Here is a 6,350-nt window from a genome sequence, read left to right as displayed (position 1 = left end):
TAAGAGGAATAGAAAGGATACTCATGAGCAGCTAGGCTAGCAGTCTTGGGAGTGGAGAAAAAATTTTGTAACGACACAGAGATGGTTTATTGTTCTAAACTTTCTTGTATTTCTTTATATGCAATAAAGATTATGCTTTTTATTTAAATCATCATGAGTTCTTTATTTGCTCTCTTTCATATGCTTTTATTTATGCTTTTCTGTTAGATTAATATTAGGAATAATTTTTACTTTTTGAAGATGCATCGTGATCTACGGGTACGGGGCATGCCGAGAAAAGAAGAGTTGTTTATCTAATACTTTTTGGAGATGCGTCATGATCTACGGGTATGGGGCGTGCCGAGGAAAGATAGATATTTTTTCTAAGATTAATCGTATCTATTTAATTAAAAAGAGATACAACTCTGCTAGTGCAAAATTAATTCAAAACTTCTGAGCTCTTTATTTTCTAATTACATCAATTTTCAGATAATTTATTTTCTAAATCAAAAACAACACTTCTTTTTTTTATTTTATAATCTCAACTTAGCCCAAGGTCCCTGAGGATATGATCTCGACTCATCCTACCTACGTAGTGAGTAGAGTTATTTTTGGTGCTATCAACGACTACGCATCAAATTTTGGCACCGTTGCCAGGGACCTTGGCACGGTTGAAATAAAAAAAAAAAAGCCACTGATATTTCATAACACTTAACTAAAATAGTGTAACCTCAAATATAAAAATTTCTAACTTGATTGGACACCTTGTTTCTTTGCATTGCATCTCCATAAGTAACTTTAAGGGTGCAACCCATTAACTAAGATAAGGTGGAGATTTGATCATCCTTCCTTGGCCCACAAATCACTCCCTTGCATTTGCATAACCTAGACCTTAATCTAAAATTAATTAGATGTTGACCCCTAAGGATTTCAAGCTCATTAGGACAAGTGACCCTGAGAGTTGAATCGGGTTAGACTTGGTCAGCTAGCTGGTATCTAGGCAAGTGGTTTGCAGGACGACTGGGCCCGAAGGAAGGTGATTTTTAATTAGTTCCGTTTGCTGACCTGGCCAATTTAATTGGTGTCTAAGGAAAGCAACGGGGGGACTCCCACTGACCTTACACTTATCTGGCCAGTTGTTTGGTCAAGCTCCGACTTGGAGGGCTTGAAGGCTAACTACAGTTAGGAGCTGTCTAGAACTAGGGTAACTTTAGGATAGAGAGTCCACTGCGTGCTAACTTGATTGTAATTAAAATCTAACCACAACTAATTCTTCTATTAGTTTTAGGACTTCTTAGGATCTCTTCTTTAGAACTCTTTTCTCTCTTCTCTTCTCCTCTTAATAAAAAAAAAAATCTTTAACAGACTAGGATAGTCCTACATAGACCTTTTAGTTGCATGTTAGGTCGACGATCACTAAAACCCGACTTGCAACCATTAGACGAAGAATTAGAAAAGACTCTTAGGACTATCCGAGTTAGAAACATGGCTACACCTGGTGAGGCTAATCCTCCATGCTCATTGAGAGAATATTTTACTCCATCCTCGTATACCTACTCTCCATGCATTCAAGCACCTCCAGTAGAAGCTACCCAATATGAGATTAAGTCTAGAATTATTCAAATGTTGCCATCATTCTATGGACTTAGTAACGAGGACCCATGCAAACACTTGGATGAATTTCTTGAAATTTGTACCACAGTAAAAATCCAAAACTTCTCATATGATGCCCTTAGGTTGAAACTGTTCCCTTTCTCACATAAGGACAAAGCCAAACATTGGTTAAACTCCTTAGACTCTATAACCATTTCAACTTGGGAACATCTTCAGAGAGAATTCCTCAAGAAATACTTTTCAATTGGAAAAACAAATCAAATTAGAAAAGCTATCACTAGTTTTTTCCAATTGGAGGGTAAAACTTTTTCATGAGACATGGGAAAGGTTAAGGGACCTCATTTGTAAATGTCCACACCATGCTGTCCCTAAATGGAAACTTTGTCAGTGTTTTTATGATGGTCTATCGGAGAAACACTGATAAATGGTTGATGCATTATGTGGTGGAACATTCATGCTAAAGAGTGAGGATGAAGCCTGGCAGCTCTTTGAAACACTTAGTGAGAATTTCCTACATCATATGTCTGCCACCTCTAGAGAACAACCCATGCTTCAACAAAAAAGAAGTGGAATTTATCAGATTGAAAACATCATGGATATCTACAGTAAGGTAGATGAACTGTCCCAAAAATTAGACCGTCTTCTAAATACTAGACAATCTCCGATTCCACTTAACTCAATCCAAGAAGTTTATGCATTGTGTGCAAGTCCGAACTATTTTGTTAGTGAATGCCCAGCCGCACTTCAATTTCTTGAGTTTGTGCATGAGCAGGTTCAGCAAGCTCAAGTCCAACAAGCTCGCAGACCAGGAAACAATCCATATTCGAGCACTTATAACCCTGACTGGAGAAACTATCCAAATTTTTTCTGGAGACCACAACCAGTGGTTGGCCCTGCCGCACCTCGACCTCAATATCAGGACCCAACATATAGGCATGGACCATACCATCAATTTTAAAATGCTCCTCAACTGTCTACTACTGGTCACAGCTCAGCTTTTAAGGAAAAAGTTCTGAAAGTACTAGAACGATTAGAAGTCAACACTCAGATCCTTAACTCTCACACACAATCCATTGCTAAGCTAGAGACCCAAATAGATCAACTAGCGACTGCATTCAGTAGGAGGGAAGGAGAAAAATTACCTAGCCAACCCGAGAGCAACCCAAGAGGGCAATTTGTGATTGAGAGCTCTAATACCCCAGAAGCTTTTTCTGAACATGCCAAATCAATCATGACTCTAAGAAGTGGAAAGGTCATTGAACACACTAGTAAAATCAATGAGACCGATCCTAAACCTCTAACCGAAGCCAAATCACCCAAGAACAAGGAGGACCTTAAAATAGAGAATGAACCAACTGCACCGGAATCATCTTATTTGCCTAAAGTCCCATTTTTGGATGCCCTGAAAGCCCCTATTCCTACAGATAAGAAGGGAGGAAGACTCGACGAGATGTTGGAATTGTTTAAGCAAGTCCAAATTAATCTTTCCCTTCTAGATGCAATCAAATAGGTCCCTGCTTATGCCAAATTTTTGAAGGATTTGTGCACCCAAAAACATAAATCTAGATCACAAATTCCAAAAAAAGTATATCTCACTAAACAGGCTAGTTCTGTCGTCCAGCATGCCACTCCTCCAAAGCTTAAGGACCCAGGAGCCCCCATCATTTTCTGTGTTATAGGAGATTATCACATTGAAAAAGCTCTTTTGGACTTAGGGGCAAGTATGAATCTTTTACCTAGTTCAATGTATGAACTTTTTAGATTCGGAGAACTGAAACCCACATCAGTCACACTGCAGTTAGCCGATAGATCAATTAAGGAACCACGTGGAATGCTTGAGGATGTCTTGATCAAGGTAGATGAGTTTTACTTTCCAGTTGATTTTCTGATTCTCGACATGAAACTAAGTGGCAACCCAAGATAAATTTCCATTATCTTAGGATGATCCTTTCTAGCTACAGCAAATGCATGCATTAATTGTAGGACAGGAGTCATGGACGTATCGTTTGGGAATAAGAAACTGAGACTGAATGTGTTTGGTGCTTCCCAAGGACCATCAATGGATAGTTGCTTCAAAGTAGATACACTAGAAGATATTATAGAAGATGCAACACCCACAATTCTAACACCAGACCCCTTAGATAGTTGCTTGGCTCACTTTGGAGTGTATGACTTTGAGGGATATATGAAAGAAGTTAACACCTTGTTGGATACACCACACGATAAAACCACTCCTCCATGGACAATCAAGTATGAGCTATTGCCCACCTTTTGTTGGTTTTATTGCATATGATGTCTGGCTGAAGATGTTAAACTTAGTACTTTTTAGGAGGCAACCCAAATTTTTTTAATTTTATTTTAACTGATCTTCATTTTTTTTAAGAATAAAGGACCGCTCTGTATGGAAGAGTCTGTCAATAAACTTGACGTCTGGCTGAAGATGTAAAACTTAGTGCTTGTTAGGAGGCAACCCAATGATTTCATATTTTTTTTTTACTTTACTATAGCTACAAGAATTTAGAACAAGAGCCTATTAATCAATGAAGCTATCTTCAACTTCTGAAGCAAAATTATCCCAGGTGCACTCTCTCCTTTTATTTTCTTTGCTTTCCTACTCCATTGAGGACAATGTAGATTAAGTTGGGGGGGGAGGAAATGAAAATTAATCAAATCCTCGAGTATAGTCAGAAATAATTAGTTTTGTGTATCCAAATTTTATTTTGATTAAGAGTCAATTAGGCATCCGAATAAATGAATGATTAATGGTCAAGATAATTTTAGAGATATTGATGAATAAATTATTAAAAAAATTCAATGAATGGTAGGGTTTAGACTAGACCAAATTTTAGGAGTGATTCTACAACCCTCTTCTTACTGATCTCAATAAAGAATCTGCTTCATAAGAGATTGGGTGGAAAGATCGAGGTATGCAAAAATTCTTCTTAAAATTTACTTTTAAAAAAAATATATTGGTTTCCTACTGAGTAACCGGACCCTTTCGCCTAAGTAAGCATTGTGGTTCGCATAAAAAGGTGAACAATATTAAAAAAAAAATAGTGGATAATAAGGGGACTAAATTATAAGAAGATAATAAACCTCTCTCACATTAAGTTAGAGAATTTAAAGAGTAAAGTGGAGAGTTGGTGAAAGAAAAGCTCTTGAAATTTCTTTAGTTAATACTTAGCCACTAATTGGGTCAAATTGATAATCCAATGAAGTATCTCTTTAATGGTCTGACCAGGTATCATTTATCTTTTGAGATGCCTAACCTAACTTTTTATTCAAGACCGAGTCGGTACACAATGCTGATATATCTATTTTACTCGAGGACGAGCAAAATTCAAGTTGGAGGGTGTGATAAACACTTAATTTAAGTCATTTAAAATAAAAAATTATAGTTAATTTATTTTATTTATTAAAAATTTGATGCTTCTTTTTATGTTTTACAGGAAAGGTGATCGTCGATACAAAGAGTCCGATTCGTAGATCAAAAAGACTCAAGTTTGAAGAAAAATAGACTTAAAACAAAATTTAAATAAAAGAAGGATGCATACGGTATTATAAAAAATGAAGATACTATGTAAGGAACCTAAAAGGATATAGATGTCATTGTAAAGAAACAAAAGTTTTTTTTTGGAATAAAAAAGGAGCGTTAACGTGAATGGGTGAGGCAGCGGGCGCGCGGGGTTCGTGGGGACAGACGAACAGATGGATCTGAAAATAAAAGAAAAAAAATATATATTTAGAAATACTTCAAAGAAAAAATTTATATTTTCTTTATCTGCTTGTGATCTTTCCATCTCATCCATCCATCTTTTAGTCCTTAGTATTTCTTTTAGTCCCACATCAAAAAACCATGTAAAACTCCTCCCTCCTAACACCTATAAAAAGGCTTTTGTACTCCTATTGGAGGGAGAGCCCAGAAATTCTTTTAGAGCCTTGCATAGAGGAATAGAAATGGACTACTCCATGAGCAGCTAGGCTAGCAGTCTTGGGAGTGGAGAAAAAATTTTGTAACGACATAGAGATGGTTTATTGTTCTAAACTTTTTTGTATTTCTTTATATGCAATAAAGATTATGCTTTTTATTTAAATCGTCATGAGTTCTTTGTTTGCTCTCTTTCATATACTTTTATTTATGCTTTCCTATTAGATTAATATTAGGAATAATTTTTACTTTCCGAAGATGCACCGTGATCTACGAGTACGGGGCGTGCCGAGGAAAGAAGAGTTGTTTATCTAATACTTTCTGGAGACGCACCATGATCTACGGGTACGGAGCGTGCCGAGGAAAGATAGGTATTTTTTCTAAGATAATCGCATCTATTTAATTAAAAAAGAGATACAACTCTGCTAGTGCAAAATTAATTCAAAACTCCCGAGCTCTTTATTTTCTAATTACATCAATTTTAAGATAATTTATTTTCTAAATCAAAAATAATGCTTCTTTCTTTTATTTTATAATCTCAACTTAGCCCAAGATCCCTGAAGATACGATCTCAACTCATCCTACCTATGTAGTGAGTAGAGTTATTTTTGGTGCTATCAATGACTACGCATCAAGCATTTCTAAATTTTTCTACCAGCATCAAAGAAGAGTTTACTTCCTATGGACTTGTATAGGGTAACTATATATTTCTTCATATATAAAGAAAAAAAAAGAAGAAAGAAAAAATTTTCAAGTACTTCATGTTGATTAACCGGATCTCTTTGTCTAAGCAAGCATTGAGTTTCATATCAAAAGGTATGAAGGGCAA

General features: G+C 36.1%; 1 non-coding gene across 1 annotated transcript; it reads right to left on the bottom strand.

Annotated features, from left to right (window-relative positions):
- Window positions 1-1,852: 1,852 nt before the first annotated feature.
- Window positions 1,853-1,959, bottom strand: LOC140854186 (small nucleolar RNA R71). The gene has a single exon (XR_012137320.1). It is a non-coding gene; the product is annotated as a small nucleolar RNA R71 (small nucleolar RNA).
- Window positions 1,960-6,350: the final 4,391 nt, after the last annotated feature.

Source organism: Elaeis guineensis, chromosome 15 (assembly GCF_000442705.2).
Source record: "Elaeis guineensis isolate ETL-2024a chromosome 15, EG11, whole genome shotgun sequence".
Lineage (NCBI taxonomy): Eukaryota > Viridiplantae > Streptophyta > Magnoliopsida > Arecales > Arecaceae > Elaeis > Elaeis guineensis.
Note: the sequence above shows the minus strand (reverse complement) of the source record. Positions and strands in the feature narration are given on the sequence as shown.